The 22,669-nt window shown below is 40.6% G+C and overlaps 1 protein-coding gene across 4 annotated transcripts in view; it reads left to right on the forward strand.

The window, feature by feature from the left end:
* The window catches only part of LUZP2 (leucine zipper protein 2), a 514,336-nt gene that overhangs the window by 357,009 nt on the left and 134,658 nt on the right, over positions 1-22,669 (forward strand). Inside the window, exon 1 of one of the 4 annotated variants that reach the window (XM_086383026.1) lies at positions 12,963-13,312. The exons of 2 other annotated variants lie outside the window; for them this stretch is intronic. The gene's annotated coding sequence lies outside the window, so the exon portion shown is untranslated. Of the gene's footprint in view, positions 1-12,962; positions 13,313-22,669 lie in introns of those variants that run through there. One more of the 4 variants, XM_086383027.1, reaches the window with a different exon arrangement.

The following is a 22,669-nucleotide window of genomic DNA, read 5'->3' on the forward strand; positions in this document are numbered from 1 at the left end:
GGACTGGAAGAAACACAAGCTAGAATCAAGATTGCCGGGAGATATATCAATAACCTCAGATATGCAGATGGCATCACCCTTATGGCAGAAACTGAAGAGGAACTAAAAAGCCTCTTGATGAAAGTGAAAGTGAAGAGTGAAAAAGTTGGCTTAAAGCTCCACAGTCAGAAAACGAAGATCATGGCATCCAGTCCCATCACTTCATGGGAAATAGGTGGGGTAACAGTGGAAACAGTGTCAGACTTTATTTTTCTGGGCTCCAAAATCACTGCAGATGGTGACTGCAGCCATGAAATTAAAAGACGCTTACTCCTTGGAAGGAAAGTTATGACCAACCTAGATAGCATATTCAAAAGCAGAGACATTACTTTGCCAGCAAAGGTTTGTGTAGTCAAGGCTATGGTTTTTCCTGTGGTCATGTATGGATGTGAGAGTTGGACTGTGAAGAAGGCTGAGCGCCGAAGAATTGATGCTTTTGAACTGTGGTGTTGGAGAAGACTCTTGAGAGTCCCTTGGACTGCAAGGAGATCCAACCAGTCCATTCTGAAGGAGATCAGCCCTGGGATTTCTTTGGAAGGAATGATGCTAAAGCTGAAACTCCAGTACTTTGGCCACCTCATGTGAAGAGTTGACTCATTGGAAAAGACTGATGCTGGGATGGATTGGGGGCAGGAGGAGAAGGGGCGACAGAGAATGAGATGGCTGGATGGCATCACTGACTTGATGGATGTGAGTCTGAGTGAACTCTGGGAGTTGGTGATGGACAGGGAGGCCTGGCGTGCTGCGATTCATGGGGTCGCAAAGAGTCGGACATGACTGTGCAATTGATCTGATCTGATCTGATCTCTAAACCAGGAAAGCTTCATAGAAATGATATTTTTGTTAAGCTTGGTGGACTTCCGAGGATTTCAGTCAGTGCAGAAGTGTAGGAAATGGCAGAAATATAACCACAATGCTTGAGAAATACTTTGATTAGAATACTTAATTAGAAAATGAGATTCTCACAACTCCCAGCAGTTTATTGGGAGATGAGCCTGGAAATAGATTGAGGTCACGTTGAGGTGGACAGTTGCTGCTAATGGTATTAATTCCAGTCTTTAAACCTGTTTCCCAGGAAAGCAGTATAGCCAAGAGAAAGAAGCTGAGTAAGGTCTCTTGATGTAAAAAAAAAATGTTAAAGTTTTACTAGGCGACCCAAGTAAGAGATAGTATAAATATGGACCATAGTCTTTCTTTTTTCCTTTAAGAGGATAAATTAATAGTACATTTTCACCAAAGGAAGGAGGAAGGATTCCTTTTACCAGTCACTTGTGTTCTCTCTTATGATAAAAGAAGACTCCAAACAGTAGGAAAACTTAGATTTGAAGTTCCCAGGAATGTATGAGATGTACTTTTCATTTGTATTTTGATGGTCTGGATTACTTCTCATCTTTGGTTTTGCCATATTCTTCCTTTTGGATACATTTTAATGAAGCACTGTGTGCGTGTGTGTGTGTGTGTGTGTGTGTACGTGTGTGTGTGTGTGTGTACGTTAGTTGCTCAGTCTGGTCTGACTCTTTGTGATCCTATGGACTGTAGCCCACCAGGCTCCTCTGTCCATGGGATTCTCCAGGCAAGAATACTGGAGTGGGTTGCCATTTCCTTCTCCACCAATTGTGTCAGTCAGTTCAGTTCAGTTCAGTCGCTCAGTCCTGTCTGACTCCTTGTGACCCCATGAACCGCAGCACACGAGGCCTCCCTGTCCATCACCAATTCCCAGAGTCCACCGAAACCCATGTCCATCAAGTCAGTGATGCCATCCAACCATCTCATCCTCTGTCATCCCCTTCTCCTCCTGCCCTCAATCTTTCCCAGCATCAGGGTCTTTTCAAATGAGTCAGCTCTTCACATCAGGTGGCCAAAGGTCTGGAGTTTCTGCTTCAGCATCTGTCCCTCCAATAAACACCCAGGACTGATCTCCTTTAGGATGGACTGGTTGGATCTCCTTGCAGTCCAAGGGACTCTCAAGAGTCTTCTCCAAGACCACGGTTCAAAGGCATCAATTCTTCGATGCTCAGCCTTCTTTATAGTCCAACTCTCACATCCATACATGACCATAGCCTTGACTAGAAAAACCATAGCCTTGACTAGACGGACCTTTTGTTGGCAAAGTAATGTCTCTGCTTTTTAATATGCTGTCTAGTTTGGTCATAACTTTCCTTCCAAGGAGCAAGCGTCTTTTAATTTCATGGCTGCAATCAGTATCTGCAGTGATTTTGGAGCCCAGGAAAATAAAGTCAGCCACTGTGTCCACTGTTTCCCCATCTACTTGCCATGAAGTGATTGAACTGGATGCCATGATCTTAGTTTTCTGAATGTTGGGCTGTAAGCCAACTTTTTCGCTCTCCTCTTTCGCTTTCATCAAGAGGCTCTTTAGTTCAATGGTGTCAAGCAGATGTTAAAGATCCTGGCTACCTAATGATGCTTTCTCCTACATGTAATCAGGAGAATGGCAGAACAACAAAATAGAGGGAATTATAAGAGCCAACAGCCTTCCAAGAACTTGTTCACATAACAAATATTATTGATTTTATCTTTTTTTTTTATTTTTTATTTGCCCAGCACCTTTTGGGCCTTTCCCAAATCATCTTCAGGAATCTATTCCAGAAGATTTTCCACCCTATGACAAAGTCTTCCTTTGGGAGTTTTGAGAGCTGTTCAGATAAGTTGAGCAGATGTAGAATTAAAAGCATTCATCCTCACACATACTGGCAAAGCAATTGAGAGGAAAGCATGGATTGCAGAGCATAAAATGGTATCAGTGCTGGAGAGTAGCAAATTTGTTAGAGTCTTTTAAACAGAAGGGTACTAATTTCATTGATCATTGTGTGAAACTAAACTTTCTTTTTTCTTCTTTTAAGGAAACATTCCCACCCTCTCTGTTTTAATCTTATATAATCTAAGTATAGTGCCATCCCTACTTTCCCCCCAAACTAACATGCTGCTAAGTTGCTTCAGTCGTGTCTGACTCTGTGTGACCCCATAGACGGCAGCCCATCAGGCTCCACCGTCCCTGGGATTCTCCAGGCAAGAACACTGGAGTGGGCTGCCATTTCCTTCTCCAATGCATGAAAGTGCAAAGTGAAAGTGAAGTCACTCAGTCGAGTCCGACTCTGTGCGACCTCATGGACTGCAGCCTACCAGTCTCCTCTGTCCATGGGATTCTCCAGGCAAGAGTACTGGAGTGGGCTGCCATTGCCTTCTCCAAACTAACATGAAACATTTTAAATCTCCTCTCTTGCCCATGGAAAAAGATGTATATTACTACAAAAAGCTGTTCTTTTTTCTTACTGTTTCCTCATCAGACTGCACATTTCAGATACTTTCTTAATTCCTGAGTCACTTCTGTCCAGGTTGCAAATTTTTCTAAATTTCCCTCTCATTCTCTCTAAGCCATGCCTAGTTTCAACTTCAGTGCTAGCCTGCCCTTGCTAAAGGAGAGGTTAGATAAAAAGAAGTTAGGTTATATTTAGATTATGGCTCTGTGTGTGTGTGTGTGTGAGAGAGAGAGAGAGAGAGAGAGAAGGAGAGGTCTACTGTGACATTTCAAGTAAAATGTAAGTATTAACCTTTCTGAGAAGCCTTCCCAGTATCCCAGAAATGGAAATTTCTCTCCCCTGAATTCCACAAATCCTAGCTGATATTGTTGTAGCCACACATTCCGAGAAACAAACTCACTCAGAAGGACAATGCAGATAATGAAGTACAGTTTATTACACTGGCAGGCCTAAGGCAGAGTCTCCTCTTAGCCAAGGACCCCAACCAGTTTTTGTGAAAACCTTATATACCCTAAGTGTACATGCCCAAACCCACCTCCCCAAATTCCCTGAAACTAGTCTGAACAATGGAGAAGGAAATGGGAGCCCATTCCAGTGTTCTTGCCTGGAGAATCCCAGGGACGGTGGAGCCTGGTGGGTTGCCGTCTATGGGGTCGCACAGAGTCAGACACGACTGAAGCGACTTAGCAGCAGCAGTCTGAACAAAGGAAAAGAAAGTTAACTGTGATCCATATGCCTTAAGCCTAGGTAGTTAACAGCGGACAATTATCAATAAGCCGGTGGTCGTACCCCAATAAGCATAACAGAATTTATGATTCTATTCGGTTACACAGATAATTAGGGTATTCATTTAGGCGATGAAGAGTCTAGGTACGAGCTGTGGGGCTCTTCCTTCCTGGGGCCTGGTTTTCCAGTTGGTTTGTCTTTTCCATAGATACTGGGCATATAGCTCAAAGTCCTTAGTCCAGCCCAAGATAGAGTCCTGCTTTCTTGACGGAATCTGTTCTGTTTCCTCCTTCAATATCAATAACTACCATTTACTGAGTCAGTAATATAGCATGTTCAATCTATGTCTGTATTTCTCAGTATATTGTAGGTTGAAGTCAGATGGCAGGACTCATTCATCTTCATAACCAAGCTCCAAACAAGTATATAGCAGAATTATAGAAAATGCTGTAGGAATTAAGATTAAAGTCAGTTTGAGGCACAATCTATATAGTATTTGAAATATGTTATCTTTTTAGGGAAATTCTCTTTACAGATATTTTCAGAATTATTAATAGACATCAGTGATAAGAGGAGGCATCATATATCTTAAATAAGTAGAAGATAATATTGAGAATTTGCTACTTGGTTAGAAAAAGAGAGTGAAAAAATTATGTCTCCTCTTAAAGGATATTACCACCATAGACTCTGACTTTCATTCTTAGTGAGACAGCTTAGCAAAAACTGGAGATAATAACCCAGATGATGAATGAAATGATAAACCAAGTATAAGCAGGTAAAACCTAATAGAAAAAAGCAACCTAAATAGAATTATTTAGCAAGTCATATAAGTATGATCCAATAGATAATGAATCTTGGATGAAAGAGTCCAGGGACCTCCTATAAAGGGAAGGAGAGCTTGTATTTGCTATTATAAAGAGCATCATCTTGTGAGTAGAATATTTTATGGTTTTGGTAACTGCCCTTGGTTAGTACAAAGCAACCCTGGAGATTATTGTAGTAAACTTTGTCAACTTTTGGCTTCAACACATTTAATCTATCTCATTATCTTATTTGCATTTTATTCTCCCATCTGGAGGAATTTTCCTTTGTTTGTAGTCTTACTACCGCCTCTGTTGCCTTCTGTTTACAGGCGCTGAGGGAACGCAGACTCTTCTGCTATTTGTCTCTTGAACAATCGTATTACTTAAACCTCCTGATCATACGTGTTCTACCAGAATTTTGAATACTTAGAGAATATTTTGGAGGATCCCTTACAAGTGCATGCTCAGTCACTCAGTCATGTCTGACTCTTTGCAACCCCTCAGACTGTAGCCCAGCAGGCTGCTCTGTCCATTGGATTATCCTAATACAAATAATGGAGTGGGTTGCCATTTCTTCCTCCAAGGGATCTTCCCAAAGCAGGGATTGAACCCACATCTCCTGCGGCTCCTGCATTAGCAGGGGGATTCTTTGTCACTGAGCCACCTGGGAAACCCCTCCCTTAAGAGTGGCTGAAGTGTTGCTGCTGCTGCTAAGTCGCTTCAGTCGTGTCCGACTCTGCAATCCCATAGACGGCAGCCCACTAGGCTCCTCTGTCCCTGGGATTCTCCAGGCAGCGGTGCTATTGCCTTCTCCGAGCTGTAGTGTTACCTTGGTGCATATTTTCTGAGCCTCATCCTGCAACCATACTACACCATCAAAATCTTTGAGTCTAGCAGTTCCTATATATACGTCTATGTATATGTACATAAACACACATACAAACATTTTTTGTAGGGTAGCAGGCATCTATTTCTGTTACTTGCAACCTAGAAAACTGTATCTCAGAGGTAGAATTTCCCAATTTTTGAGTAAGGATTTGAGTGAAGAAACTTAAAATAAATCTCCCACAAGCTTGTTTGTTTGTTTTTTAATTTTCTATGTTTTGATGCTGCTGGCTCAAAAAATTCCCGAGAAGTTTGGTCTGTTTTAATCTCTGTCACAGACTACTGAAAGGTTGGTGCTGCAAGCTATGTGTTACTATGGGATTTGTGACCTCCGGAGGAGAGAATTTCAATCCAGGGTCAGAGACTTGAGTACTTGGAGCTACTTGGAGTTTTTTGTGTAGCAAAGTTTTATTAAAATGTAATGTAGAGATTAGGAACGCTTCTGACATAGACATCAGAAGGGAACAGAAAGAGTGCCCCCTTGCTAGCTTTTAGCAAGGAGTTTTATGTTTGTTAGAAAGCTATTAATCAGATAAGAGAGACACCTCGAGGCTGACGGAGTTTCACCAGCCCCTCGCCCACAATATGCATTTTTGAGATAGGATGGCACGAGGTGTGTCATCCACCAGCCATAAAACAATTCACAGGAATACTGGTTTGTTGAGTCATTGTCAGCCCAAGGTTTGAGAAAAGAAAAAAGTTAGTCTTAGGTGGAACCATTTTGAAGAAAGGCAAATTCCAAAGCAAATAGATAGTTTCATTAACATAGCTTAAGAAAAACATGTCCATGAGAAAAACCGCATTGGTTAGCTCAAGGCAGAACCAGGTGTGGTCATGTGGTCAACACAGAATTAAAAGACACCACTTTTAATTATGTGTAGCTAAGGGAAAAAAACGTCCGCCACTTGCAGTTTATTTCCTCCTGCTGCTTGGGGACCTCTGGCCTTCCTGCTTGTTCCCATCTCACTATCATTTATACAAAAGTCTTAGGGGCTTTCTAGTGTATATAATATATTTTATTGAATACAAATCTTTGTGTGATTAGAATCCTTATCCTGATCATTTTCTTGGTAGGAAATCCAGTGGTGGTTGTTCTCTGTTTGTGTCACAGATTACAATGTAAATGTAATAGAAACAATAAGGAAATAACTTGGTCAAGGGATGAATTAATTCAGTTAACCATCTCTTCTGAAAAGTATTTGTTTCTAGGTTTTACATTATTATAAAATATTAGATATGAACAACTTTTTAATCCATGCTTCCTGCTCCTATATTATTGTTTGGGCTAATTCTTTAAAAAAATGGCAATACTGAGTTACAGTGTAATAAGACCCTTAAGACAGTTAAATACATTGTCAAATTATTTTCCAAAAGTGCTAGACAAATTATATGTTTAGTCGTTTTTAAAATACTTGTTCACTATACTTTCACTTTTTCTCTCTTCCTGAGTGCTTACTATTCCCTTGATTTTTTAAACAAATATGGTGCATAAAAATGTTGTCTCTCGTGAATTTGAATTAGGTTGATTATTAGTGAGGTTTTCAACCACCACAATCTCCTCTGTGGAAATGGTTGATTAATGACCTTAAACCACTAATACAGTGTTCCTTTTTTATCTGGTTATTAGTAGTCTCAAAATTTAGTCATCTCTGTCATCAGTCTGCTACCATCAACCCCAGCTGTCCTGTACACTTAGTTCCAAAGACCACCCATTCTGCAAGTTGTGCTGTCAACCTGAATGTATATCCACTGGATACTTCAGTCTTGAATTTAATTGCCTGAAAAGTGTACTTCCCTTGGAAGTACCTCTAGTCTGCCTCTGAAGACTCCCCAGACTCCCTTTAAATCAAATTCCAGGCTGTCCTTCAGTAAAGAGAAATGGTTTTCAAATTTATTTCTCATAGAATTGTTTGCGATGTTATCACAATTACTATTCCATAGGGCTGGTATTCTATGGAACCCACATTAAGAATTGTTTAATAGCATCCAGAAAAATTAATTCAGAACTTCATGAAGTCAGTGTAAACATTTCTTTGAAAATGACTGACCCACATTTTGGGTGAGTTTTATATGTAATGTGTAATTACTTTAAGAAGTAATCTTCCCAAACTGTAATGAATCACAGGTATTTATACAAATATCTCTTCATTCCTTATCTGCTTTACTAAGGAAATAATGGAAACCTAGACTTCCTCATGTTAGTTGTATCTGATTCTGGTCTTCTCTGGTTCCCCTCCTCTTCCTGCTTCTGTTCCCCTTCCACCTCCTCCCTTTCTTCTTGTCTCAGCTCCCCTCTTCCCACTCTTATACCATCTTCCTCCTTGTTATAATAAATGTTGAAGTTGTTCTGATTCCCTTTCACGTGTCCAGACAGTTTTCCCCCACATCACTCCACTGGGTTACTTATTTATATCTGAGTTGTTATTATTGATTGCAGACTTTTCTCAGTATTTACTTAAAATTACTGAAAATCTACCTTACATACCAGTGCTAATCTAATTCAGTAGCATTCTGAAGGAGGCTTGTTCCCTCTCATATCCTTTGCACAAAGTTCGGTACTAATTATGGGTACTTATGTCCATCTGGAATGATTTCACACTATTTGCTTGCTCTGTTTGTTTCGGTCTCAGCTGTACTCCTTAATCTAAGCACTTTGTTCCCTGCCCTGGCTGCAGCAGCTCAGTAGTGCATCTATTAAACTATTTAAGGAGATTAACACATTTTGGCAGATTAGAAGGCATATTTAAAATGTTAATTACCTATCAATTCTTCAGTATGCCTCTCTTCCTGCTCTGATCCCCCATTTTATACTTATCCAAATGGAGAGTAATTTCAGTATACAAAAGCAGTAGAAACACATATGGATGTTTTAAGTTAACCAGGAAGCTGTATTTGAGGAGAATCTTGCACCCTGTTTTAATTTCTGATTCAGTCTCAATGATATATGACTATAGGGCATATGCAAAATGGCATTTTTTATATTTACTAAGCACTTGTACTTTCCTTTTTTTCTCATACTGACATAGAAACAAGGCAAACATAATTGTAAATGGAGAAACAGAGGTTTAGAAATGACATAGTACAAATAAATCCATGGTGACAGCTTGTAAAAGGGAGACCCAGGACTAAAACATAAGCCTTGTGAATTCCATTCCATGTTTTTTTTTTTTCTCTCCAACACTCTATCAAATATATCAAATAAACGGTGGAAGATCTTGGTTTTGACTGTAAGAGCAATAGTAGAAGGCTTTTCCTTTGTTCTAATCAGCCCGTACAGGTGCACACCGCATGAGCAGATGGAAGTGCAATTAAGACAGATGTGATGACAGCCCATCCACAGACTGTAATGCTTTAAAACCCCAGTCCTAGTCGACAAGCACAGGGCACAGCAGGCACACCACAAGAAGACTCAAAAGTGGGAAAAAGATTTGTTCAAGCTGTAGGTCTCTCCAAACTTTGAAAGCAAAGTGGCGTTTAGGGATTTTGAAATCCTACATCTATTCATAATTTCTTTCCTTAGGTAATGAACATTTTTTACATTGTTGAATATAATTAGAAAAAATAAAGGTCAATGAGGTTGATTATTTATGCACTGTAAGCCCAGTGAGAGATAAGTCAGAATGAGAGAGGGAAAAAAGCTTTGGTGTGCGAGTTGTGTGAGCTGTTATATCTATATTATGTGAAGAGCCTAGATGAGTGCTGGGGGCAGGCTTTCAGTAATCCTTCCTTCTTTCCTCAGGAAAACCTTTAAACCTTAGTTATTATTTTCAACATTAAAATTTTCTGTAAGTAGGCTTTCTGGTTAGGATAAATTACAGGCTTCGAGGGAAGAGGCATCAAGATGAACATCCTCATGGGTCCAAATGGCAAAGTTGAAGCCCAATGGGCATTATGCTTGGGGTTATGCCCTCAACCTTCTTATTCCTTGTGAGATTGTTGTACAAAGAGGCAGAAGAGCAAGTACCTGTGGTCAGATAAAGATTTACATCCACTTCTGTGTTCAGTTCTGTCGCTCAATCGTGTCTGACTCTTTGTGATCCCATGGACTGCAGCACACCAGGCTTCCCAATCCTTCATCAACTCCCAGAGCTTGCTCAAACTCATGTCCATTGAGTCAGTGATGCCATCCAACCATATCGCCTCGATTGTCCCCTTCTCCTCCTGCTTTCATCTTTCCCAGCATAGGGTCTTTTCCAATGAGTCAGTTCTTTGCATCAAGTGGCCAGATTATTGGGGCTTCAGCTTCAGCATCAGTCCTTCCAATGAATAGTCAGGACTGATTTCCCTTAGGATGAACTGGTTGGATCTCCTTGCAGTCCAAGGGACTCTCAAGAGTCTTCTCCAACACCACGGTTCAAAAGCATCAATTCTTTGGCTCTCAGCTTTATAGCTCAATTCTCACATCCATACATGACCACTGGAAAAACCATAGCTTTGACTAGACAGACCTTTGTTGGCAAAGTAATATATATGTTTTTTAATATGCTGTCTAGGTTGGTCATAGCTTTTCTTCCAAGGAGAAAGCATCTTTTAATTTCATGGCTGCAGTCACCATCTGCAGTGATTTGGGAGCCCAAGAAAATAAAGTCTGTCACTGTTTCCATTGTTTCCCCATCTATTTGCCATGAAGTGATGGGACTAGATGCCATGATCTTCGTTTTCTGAATGTTGAGATTTAAGCCAACTTTTTCACTCTCCACTTTCACTTTCATCAAGAGGCTCTTTAGTTCCTCTTCACTTTCTGCCATAAGGGTGGTGTCACCTGCATATCTGAGGTTATTGCTATTTCTCCCGGCAGTCTTGATTCCAGCCTGTGCTTCATTCAGTCTGGCATTTCACACGCTGTGCTCTGCACGTAAGTAAACAAGCAGGGGGACAATACCAGCCACTTCTGTGTAGCACTGTGGAAATTTCTCAACCCCTCTGAGTGTCACTTTGATTTACTTGTCTTTTGAATAGTAATACTGGATTTTGCTAGCTACCTCTCAGTGTTGTTAAGAAGCTTGCATGAGATAATAACTGTGAAAGTTTGACTGTTTTAAGTGATTTCTATATAATTCCCTTCTATAATAGTTGAACTCTAACACCTGTCAGGAATCAATAAGCATAGAAAGACCAACCTGGAGATTCTGCAGAAAGACCGTAATAGGAGGTCATAAGAGAGAACCAGAAAGAATTGGAATCCATTGCTTCCTCTCACTCTGCAGTGGTTTTAAAGTTTAGTGTGTGTGAGACTCTTCTGAGAATAATGCTAAAATGTAGGTTCCTGGACCACATTACCAGAGATTCTGATTCACCCAGTCTAGGCAGGAACCAGGATTCTGATTTATTATTAAATGCTCTATGTGGTTCTAAAGGTGACTTGAGGATCCTAATGTGCGAAATATCGACTAAACACTTTATCTATGATGCTTACTCCCAAGATGGGTAGTAAGTGGCTTGGGAACAAAATCCATACTTAATTGATTTTTGCAGACTCATAGAGTGTGAGGCATTAGACTCACTAACGTTTTCAGCTGAAAAGGGTGCTTTTCATGTGTTCTGTTAATTAACTTTAGTGATAAAGATTTGTTATTTACCACGTTTCACTTCATATTTTAAGAATTAAGATCCAGGTTCTGAATTAAGGTGAGAGATGAGTGATCGAATGTGGCGAATATTGATGGCTTTTTCCCCAAAGCTGTTGTCTCTGTTCTAAAAAGATACTCCACTTTAATCTGAGCAAATTGACGCCCAGAATAAACATTTCCCAACCTCCTTTGCAACTGGCTGAGCCATGTTACCAGGCCCTCATTCTGGCCACTGTTCTATAAGGAAAAGAGATATTGATAGCTTCTAGGTTGTAGCCATAAAGGAAACGAATTTATTCTTTTCTTTCCCCTTCCTTGGTGGTAGAATGTAAATGCAGTGGTGAAGACATCATGGACCAAACAGTCCAGTCTGTTTGGTTAACACAGCCAAAGAAGTTAACAGAGAAGTTAAGATCTCCAAGGAATATAATCACATGGCTTTGACTTATGTGTTAGAAAGGCAGAGAAAAGAAACTTGTGTCTTGTGTAAGATTCTGCTCTTCTGAGTCCATACCATGCAAAACTAAACCCAGTTTGTTCTAATACATGCATCAAATAAGCACCCAGGATTAGAACAGTGAAATATTATGATGTGAAATGAATACTAGAGTGTAAAATGAACACTCTAGTGCCTCCCTTCTAAGGCTATTAGAAGAACCACAAGATGTATATTGCATGATGAAATGCCTGCAACTTTGTAAATACAGGCAGGAGGAGAAGGGGGCTACAGAGGATGAGATGGCTGGATGGCATCACTGACTTGATGGATGTGAGTCTGAGTGAACTCCAGGAGTTGGTGATGGACAGGGAGGCCTGGCGTGCTGCGATTCATGGGGTTGCAAAGAGTCGGACACGACTGAGTGAATGAACTGAACTGAATGATTTTAATTACTGAATAATTTATGTCATTATTTATAAGTCACTGACTCTATGATAAAGATACTGTGCTAAGATTAGTAGAATAACTGAGATATAAAGAAAAACTGACTTCAGCTCTAAATTTTAAGTGGAATTTGAGTGATCTCCAGGCCATAAGACCTTGAGTAGGAAACACTAGCCCAGTGTACGTTTGGCATCAGGCCCCTGATGATTTGCTGGAAAACATAACCACCAGTCAAGCAGGGGCAATGTTGAGTTCCAAGGCCCTTACAAAATACAAAGGTAATGTCTGTGAAAGTGGATACTAGAAAGGTTATTTGGATGACTGATTTACTATTCATGGAGAGTATACATTGCAGGGTTTTTGTTGAAGGCTTTTTGAATCATATTCCCATCGTCATGAAAAACAACCCCGTCACAGTACTACAGCCAGAAAGATTTATGTGTGTGTCTTTTACCATATTTGAGAGGGCTGCTTAGCAACAATGCTAGGGAACATTTGAAGGTAGCCATGTGTTAGATAATATGTATTATTTAAAACCATTCAAGGTGGGGTGGTGAAGGCAAAGGAATGGGAGCAGTCAACTTAAATTATGTCTGCATGATATGAACTAGAGAGATTTTGCTGTGAGCACAAAGCCAGACAATGGAATGCCCACTGGATTGTGTCTCTATAAATTGGGGGCGAGTAATAACATTGCTTTCAGCAGTGCTTTTCAAACTTGAGTGAGTAGCAGAATCACCTGAAGTGCTTGTTAAAACAGCCAGACCACACTCTCAGCGTTTCTCATTCGGTTAGTTCTGGGTAAATTGGGGGCCCAATAAGTATCAGGTGATTCGATTGCTGCTTGCATTGATTGCATCGGTGCTCAGTCCGACTCTTTACGACCCCCTGACTGTGGCCCACCAGGCTGCTCTGTCTGTGGGACTCTCCAGGCAAGAATACTGGAGTGGGTTGCCGTTTCCTATTCCAGGGGACCTTCCTGACCCAGGGGTTGAACCTGCGTCTCTTGCATCTCCTGCATTGGCAGGCAGATTCTTTACCACTGAGCCACCTGGGAAGTTGCTGCTCATCCAGAAAACAGATTTTGAGGCCCACTGGCTTACAGGAAGTTCTAGTAAAGTTTGGTAGGTAAGCAAACAAACTGTTTCTGTGTTGATATCTTTCAAGGTCGTAGGGTTCCTCTCATTCGCTATCCACATAGAGGTTAGATTATAAAATTCTAGATAGTAAAGACCAAATCTTGTTTGTTATTGTAACTGAGGCTTTGTCTAGTGCTGGGCATTTCTTAGCTGCTTGGGTTTTTTGGGTTCTTTTTCTAAGAGGAAGCCTTTCTGCCTTCTTTCTTCTCCTTCATTGTGGCAACACTCCAGACAGCAATACATTCTTTCAGACATGTCTGTGTTGTGGAAAGTGCTTTGTATAACATGCCAATAATTGCTTCACAGGCGAGAATTCCTCCTCTGTTACGGACATAGCTGCATTTGGGGGTGGGAGGCAGGGATAAGGTTTTTATGAGCCTGGACCATGGAGACAGGAGATCTGATGGAAGTCAAAACCTGGGTTTGAATCTTGGCTTTGTTTTTTATTTGCCCTGTGAGTTAAGAGAATCACCTAATCTGTGTCCTTACTTCACTGTTCAGTTCAGTCACTCAGTCGTGTCCAACTCTTTGTGACCCATGGACGGCAGCATGCCAGGCTTCCCTGTCCATCACCAGCTCCCGGAGCTTGTTCAAACTTGTGTGCATCAAGTTGGTGATGCCATCCAACCATCTCATCCTCTGTCATCCCCTTCTTCTCCCACCTTCAATCTTTCCCAGCATCAGGGTCTTTTCCAATGAGTCAGTTCTTTGCATCAGATGGCCAAAGTATTAGAGTTCAGCTTCAGCATCAGTCCTTCCAATGAATATTCAGGGCTGATTTCCTTTAGGATTGACTGGCTTGATCTTCTTGCAGTCCAAGGGACTCTCAAAGAGTCTTCTCCAACACCACAGTTCAAAAGCATCAATTCTTCAGCGCCCAGCTTCACTGTTCAACTTCACTGTTACATGGGTTTTATTATTTGGAATATTAATAATGTACTTTATGATACATCAAGACTTAAATGGGTTAACACATTTAAAGTTCAGTTATATTCAATTCTTTGAGCTGAAGGTTTTTTGATTTTAACTTAAGGGAAATAAAAATTATTCCTGGTAAAAATATTTAGCAATAGTAAAAAGGAATGACTGAGTACTTGTGGAAAAAAACAGAGGTGAAATGATGTCTTAGCAAGAGAGGTTTCTACAATGGAACAGAGATAAAGCTAGATCTGACTATCTCTGTGTCTATAAGGTGGGCAGGATTAGTAAGTGAAGGGGGACTGTTGGTATGAGTATAAAGACCAAGGAATATAGATACTGTAGGGAGAGAGCAAATTAGCCAATATTACGGTGGTCAGGCACTCTCTCCCCACAAGTTGTAAACACATGGTTGTGTAACAGCTGAGAGCGTTTGTAAAATCGTGCACGTGCAACGTCCTATATAAGCACCACCTGAAAAGTTCTTGTAGGTGAGGCAGGTCAAGTTCCATTGAGTTTCACAGTCGTCGTTGCTGCTGCATCAGCCCTTAAAGAGTAAAGTCTGTCTGCCTTGCTGATGCTAATAATGCATGTCCATAGTACTATGGTAACCCACTCCAGTACTCTTGCCTGGAGAATCCCATGGATGGAGGAGCCTGGTAGGCTACAGTCCATGGGGTCTTAAAGAGTCCGACACAACTGAGCGACTTCACTTTCACTTTCATAGTACTATAGCTCCTCGCATTTTCTTCCAGCTTCCCTACTCACGTCTTGCCTACCCTGGTTTCACTGAATGATGAGATACAGCAAGACAGATACAATTGATTGTAAACTGTTGCTTGCTTAAAATTGTACGTTTGTAAAAATACTCAATTTGCAACACTATTTTTTTTTCTTTTGTATGCTTGGCTGTTGTTCAGTCACTCAGTTGCGTCTCTTTGCAACCCATGGACTACAGCATGCCAGGTTTCCCTGCCCTTCACTATCTCCTGGAGTTTGATCAAAGGGAAAAGATTCTGATGTTGGGAAAATTGAGGGCAGAAAGAGAAGGGGGGCAACAGAGGATGAGATGGTTGGATGGCATCATTGACTCAATGGGCATGTCTGGGTTTGTCATAGCTTTCTTTCCAAGGAGCAAGCGTCTTTTAATTTCATGGCTGCAGTCACCATCTGCAGTAATTTCGGAGCCAAAGAAAATAATTTTGTCACCATTCCCATTGCTTCCCCATTTATTTGCTTTGAAATGATGGGACTGGATGGCATGATCTTAGTTGTTGGATGTTGAGTTTAAGCCAGCTTTTATACTCTCCTTTTTCACCTTCATCAAGAGGCTCTTTAGTTTCTCTTCACTTTCTGCCATAAGGGTGGTGTCATCTGCATATCTGAGGTTATTGATATTTGTCCCATCAGTCTTGATTCCAGCCTGTGCTTCATCAAGCCCAGCATTTCACCTGATGTACTCAGCATATAAGTTAGCTCAGTTGATAAAGAATCCACCTGCAATGCGTGAGACCTGGTTTTGATCCCTGGGTTGGGAACATCCCCTGGAGGAGGGTATGGTGACCCTCTCCAGTATTCTTGCCTGGAGAATCCCCATGGACAGAGGAGCCTGGCTGGCTACAGTCCATGGAGTTGCAAAGAGTTGGACATGACTGAGTGACTAAGCACACACACACATTTCACTCTCCTCTTTGACCTTCTTCGAGAAGCTCTGTAGTTCCTCTTTGCGTTCTGCCATTAGGGTGGTGTTATCTGGATATCTGAGGGTATTGATATTCCTCTCAGCAATCTTTGATTCCAGCTTGTGATTCATCTAGCCCCGCATTTCACGTAATGTATTCTGCATATAAGTTAAATAAGCAGAGTGACAATATATAACCTGAGATACTCCTTTCCCAATTTTGAACCAGCCCATTATTCCATGTGCTTATTCATTTTTAATAAGTGACAAAAAGGATATTTGTAGTTTAACACATGATCTTAAGTTCTTATTGATTAAACTGCTACTTGGAACTTTCAAAGAGATATCTGTGGTATAAGGCCACTTTATAATAAAGCAAACTTAATATTTATAAAGTTTTAATAAAGTTTTAGTAATATCCAACTACTTAAACAATCATGCTGATTCTCCTCAAAGAATATATATTTCATATGGAAGATCTAATATACTTCATTTTAAGTGGTGAATATACTGATTATTTCAGCCTAGATCTTCACGACCCAGATAATCACAATGGTGTGATCACTCACCTAGAGCCAGACATCCTGGAATGTGAAGTCAAGTGGGCCTTAGAAAGCATCACTATGCACAAAGCTAGTGGAGGTGATGGAATTCCAGTTGAACTATTCCAAATCCCGAAAGATGATGCTGTGAAAGTGCTGCACTCAATATGCCAGCAAATTTGGAAAACTCAGCAGTGGCCACAGGACTGGAAAAGGTCAGTTTTCATTCCAATCCCAAAGAAAGGCAATGCCAAAGAATGCTCAAACTACTGCACAATTGCACTCATCTCACACGCTAGTAAAGTAATGCTCAAAATTCTCCAAGCCAGGCTTAAGCAATATGTGAACCGTGAACTTCCTGATGTTCAAGCTGGTTTTAGAAAAGGCAGAGGAACCAGAGATCAAATTGCCAACATCCGCTGGATCATCAAAAAAGCAAGAGAGTTCCAGAAAAACATCTATTTCTGCTTTATTGACTATGCCAAAGCCTTTGACTGTGTGGATCACAATAAACTGTGGAAAATTCTGAAAGAGATGGGAATACCAGACCACCTGATCTGCCTCTTGAGAAATCTGTATGCAGGTCAGGAAGCAACAGTTAGAACTGGACATGGAACAACAGACTGGTTCCAAATAGGAAAAGGAGTTCGTCAAGGCTGTATATTGTCACCCTGCTTATTTAACTTATATGCAGAGTACATCATGAGAAACGCTGGACTGGAAGAAACACAAGCTGGAATCAAGATTGCCGGGAGAAATATCAAAAACCTCAGATATGCAGATGACACCACCCTTATGGCAAAAAGTGAAGAGGAACTCAAAAGCCTCTTGATGAAAGTGAAAGTGGAGAGTGAAAAAGTTGGCTTAAAGCTCAACATTCAGAAAACGAAGATCATGGCATCCAGTCCCATCACTTCATGGGAAATAGATGGGGAAACAGTGGAAACAGTGTCAGACTTTATTTTTTGGGGCTCCAAAATCACTGCAGATGGTGACTGCAGCCATGAAATTAAAAGACGCTTACTCCTTGGAAGGAAAGTTATGACCAACCTAGATAGCATATTCAAAAGCAGAGACATTACTTTGCCAACAAAGGTTCATCTAGTCAAGGCTATGGTTTTTCCAGTGGTCATGTATGGATGTGAGAGTTGGACTGTGAAGAAGGCTGAGCACCAAAGAATTGATGCTTTTGAACTGTGGTGTTGGAGAAGACTCTTGAGAGTCCCTTGGACTGCAAGGAGATCCAACCAGTCCATTCTGAAGGACATCAGCCCTGGGATTTCTTTGGAAGGAATGATGCTAAAGCTGAAACTCCAGTACTTTGGCCACCTCATGCAAAGAGTTGACTCATTGGAAAAGACTCTGATGCTGGGAGGGATTGGGGACAAGAGGAGAAGGGAATGACAGAGGATGAGATGGCTGGATGGCATCACTGACTCGATGGACATGAGTCTGGGTGAACTCGGGAGTTGGTGATGGACAGGGAGGCCTGGCGTGCTGCGATTCATGGGGTTGCAAAGAGTCGGACACGACTGAGTGACTGATCTGATCTGATCTGATTGCTTTGTAGATTGTGAAACCAGATATTGTTTTGTTTTTAATAAAGTTGAACAGATTTATTTTAATAAATTTTATATTTTAGATTTGTTTCAGTCTCACAGAATTGAGCAAAAAGTAGATACTCATATACACCCTATATCTCCATATACCTGACACTTCCTCTACTATCAGCATCCCGCACAAGAGTGGTTCATTTGTTGTAATCTGTGAACCCACTTTGACACATTGTTGTCACCCAAAGTTCAAAGCTTACGTTAGGGTTTACTCGTGGTGGTGTATATTCTATGAGTCTTGACAAATGTGTAATTATATAATCCATTCTTACAGTCTCATACAGAATAATTTCATCCCATAATAATAATAATTTCACTGCCTTTTCATCTCTCCTTCTCTCAGACCCTTAGCAAATCGTGATCTTTCACTGTCTCCATAATTTTACCTCTTCATAATGTCATATTGTTGGACTGCTATAGAATGTGTGCTTTTCAGGTTGACTCCTTATATTTAGTAATGTTCATTTAAGTTTACTTTTCATGGTTTGATAGCTCATTTCTTTTCAGTGCTGAATAATATTTTGTGTGGATGTACCACATTTCTTTCATTCACCTACTGAAAGATATCTTGGTGGCTTTCAAGTTTGGGAAATGATGAATAAAGCTCATTGTAAAGCATGAGCATCCTTGTGAAGGTTATGTGAACCTAAGTTTTAACTCCTTTGCGTAAACATCAAGGAATGCAATTGCTGGATCATATGTAGAGAATATATATATAGTTTTACAAGAAATTGTAAACTATCTTCCAAAGTCATTGTGTCATTTTATATTCTCAGCAACAGCAGTAAGAGTTTCTATTGTTACAACTCTTGACAACATTTGGTGTTGTCAGTGTTTTGAATTGTTGCCATTATTATAGTCAGTGGTATCTCACTGATGTTTTAATTTGAAATTCCCTAATGACATATGATATAGAGCATCGGTACATATATTAATGCCTTTGTACCCACCATACATGGGTTAGAAGGGCAGTTATTTAATATTTAAAGAAGAAATAAATGAATGATTAAATGACAAATCAAAACCGAGGTTCTGACTTTAATAGTGAAATTTGAAGTGGAGAGAGGTAAATTTGCCATGAAATGCTTCTGTGTTGTCATGAGAGCAGCTTCCTTGTCCACAGCATTCAGAGTGCACTCTGAACACAGATGCAACCTCCAAGTGCCTTACAGGCACTCTAGGTACTGTTGCTAATCATAAGTAGGGGAGCTTTTGCATGACTGTCCCTCTGGAACTGCTCTGTGAACACCCTTCGCATGTTTGATCTAAGCCACAAGATCATGCATTCAGCGCATACTCTTTTAGTACTGCAAATATGAAAGAAACTGAAGAGCAGATAGACCCAACCAGACAACTACTAGGCAAGTACTTATGAGCAGAAATAAAGGAAATTAAAGTATGAATAAATAAGACACCCAATACAAAATGAATCTGCACACCAAATTCCAAAATACATAAAATCCCTAGTGCTATGAAAGATAGTAAATAAAATTAACAAAAAGAATTTAGTGTAGATAATTTTTTTTCTTAATCTGACAAAGGAAAAAAAAATTTGCTTTGTTTTACATGAACAGGATGTATTGGTGGCTGTGAATAAGGGGAGGTGGGTGGCAGGCAGTGTCAAAGCTTGCTTGGCAGTGCGTTCTAGCAGGGGAGCGCAGCATTGATATACCATTGACCAAAGACCGGCCCTCCTCTGTCTTCGTCTTCCATGGAGTGCACAGCTTTGGGAGTGGGGCACGTGGAGCCTTGAGGATGGAAGCGGGGGCCGTCACCTGTGTCCACACTGCCTCCCGCTACTCCGTATTCGGTGGTTTAGTGAGGCCCTCCGGTCGGCCCCACCCAGGTAGGCCCAAGGCCCTGGCGGAGCACTGACAAGGCCGCACTTGACTATCCAGAGGCAGTAAAAGCTGTAACACAGTTTCCGTAGGTGAACTTGGGGAGGACCCACCAACTGGGCTCTGAGCGTGCAAGTTTGCTCCCGTTGGGCCCTGGACGTGTAGGAGGGATGGGGTGCCCACGTTTCGGTGTGGCCTTTGCAGGGGCGAAGAGAGCCAGAAGGTGAGGGCTGGCCTGACGGGATGAGGTGGCAGCTATGGCACAGCGGGGCTGTGTTTTATGCAGTTGTACTGCTTGTATTTGACTGTGGAAAATATATTCTAACACTTTTTTTTTTTTGCGTCCTGTGCCTGAGATTTCCTCCATTTCGGTCAAATTCATTTTGGTAAAACTCCAGAAAGAGAATTCAGTGTTCTCACAAAGTCAAAGAAAGAGGGAGATTTCTTCTCAGTTGCTCTAAGTCGCTCAGATTGGTTCCCAAGATGAGCTCGCTTTATTGGGCTGGGAATTCCCAATAGAATTGCAGAGAGAAGGTGGCAGGTGTTCAAGTCTTCAGTGGGCACATCAAGAAGAGCATATACTCAGGAGTAATTCCAAGTGAATTAGCTGATGTTTTCTAGTGATTTCACAACAAATTTACTTTGCCTTCTGACTGCTCTAGGGGCAAAGTTATTTTATAAACCATAATTTATTTTATTGCCTAGAGGGTTTTTATTGGCTGGTAAAAGTATAAGGAAATCAGTCCTGGGTGTTCATTGGAAGGACTGATGCTAAAGCTGAAACTCCAATACTTTGGCCACTTCAAGCAAAGAGTTGACTCACTGGAAAAGACCCTGATGCTGGGAGGGGTTGGGGGCAGGAGGAGAAGGGGACGACAGAGGATGAGATGGCTGGATGGCATCACTGACTCGATGGACATGAGTTTGAGTGAACTCTGGGAGTTGGTGATGGACAGGGAGGCCTGGCGTGCTGCAATTCATGGGGTCACAAAGAGTCAGACACGACTGAGCGACTGAACTGAACTGAAAAGTGTATGTGTCTAGAATTAAAAGCTCAAAGACCGATTCCATGTTTATGTACATTCTGGTTATTGCCCACACATTATTCAGTAGAAATCCAGGACTTGTCTTCATTATTTGCTGTTTATCCCCAAGCTGAGAATGAGTAAAAACTATACAACATGATGAAGACCATGGGTTCTGGCAGAGATTAGACCTGGACAAATCCCAGCTAGACCACTTAGTAGCTGCTGAACATGAGTGGGCTAAATAACATCATTCAGCCTCAGGTTTGTCATTTTTAAAATGGAGATGATTTAGAATTTTTTGCCTGTAGGGTTGCTGCAAAGAATCAATGAAATAACATATGTTAAGTAACTTTGTACAATACCTGTTGCAAAATAAGCATTCGGCAAATGCTAGTTTAAACATACACTCTCAATACTCAGTGGACGCCCCCCACCTCCCGCCCCATTTTTATTGAGTATAATTATAATATGATACTGTCTTAAGTTTAAGGTGTATAGCATGTTGACTTGATACATTTATATATTCCAATATAATTACTACCATAGATTAGCTAACACCTCCTTCAGCTCACCTAATTACCATTTCTTTTTTGGGTGTGTGATGAGAATATTTTGGACCTACTCTTCTAGCAACTGTATATGATACAGTATCATTATATATAAAATCACAGTGTTGTACATTAGATCCCCAGAACTTATTCATCTTCTGACTAGAAGTTTGTACTTTTTGACCAGTTTTCCAACTCTTTAGTTCCCAATAGTCACTATTCTACTCTCTTTTCTTACAAATTCAGTTTTTTCTTAGATCCCACATAGGAGATATTATGCAGTATTTATCTTACTCCATCTGACTTTTCTTATCATAATACTTTCAAGGTCCATCTGTATTATTGCAAAAGACAAGATTTCCTTCATTCTCATCAATGGATAACACTTCAAAGTGTATGTATGTGTATATGAGTAAATCACTATATAACCATTATGATATATTATTTATCCATTCATTCATTGGTGGACACTTAGGTTGTTTGTATATCTTGGTTATTACAAATAATGCTGCAGTAAACATGGGAGTGTAGGTATCTTTTCTATATCCTGCTTTAATGTCCTTTGGATATATCTCAGAAGTGTTGTTGCTGGATCATAAGGTAACTCCATTTTTAATGGTCTTGAGGAAACTTCATACTGTTTTCCATAATGGCTGCACTAATTTACATTCTCACCCTTAGTGCAATAGTATTCCCTTTTCTCTACATCCTCAAAAACACTTGCTATCTCTTGTCTTTTTGATAACAGCCTTTTTAACAGGTGTGAAATACCTCGTTGTGGTTTGCTTTACATTTCCGTAATAACTGGTGATGTTGAGCACTTCATGTACCTGTTGGCCATTTATATGTCTTCTTGGGAAAATGTCTGTTCAGTTCCTCACTCATTTTTAATGAGGTTTTTTGTTTGTTTGTTTGTTTCTGAGTTGTATGAGTTTAATTCCCCCAACAAAATATTGCCTAAAACTTAACTGCTAAGTAGACCTATATGGGGATGGGGAGATGGGGACAACTGTTAGATATCTTAATGAATTTGAAATCCAGAATTCTTCCTGCTTTATTTTCCTAAAGAGTAAATCTGATCATGTAACTTTCATGCTAAACATCCAATATCATGGCTTCAGTGGCTTACAGGGCCCTGTTTGACTAACCCTAAAGCCCCTCTCCCATCTTATCTTTCA

Source organism: Bos grunniens, chromosome 29 (assembly GCF_055505025.1).
Source record: "Bos grunniens cultivar Pamir isolate PY7600 chromosome 29, Bosgru_T2T1.0, whole genome shotgun sequence".
In the NCBI taxonomy this organism is placed as follows: domain Eukaryota; kingdom Metazoa; phylum Chordata; class Mammalia; order Artiodactyla; family Bovidae; genus Bos; species Bos grunniens.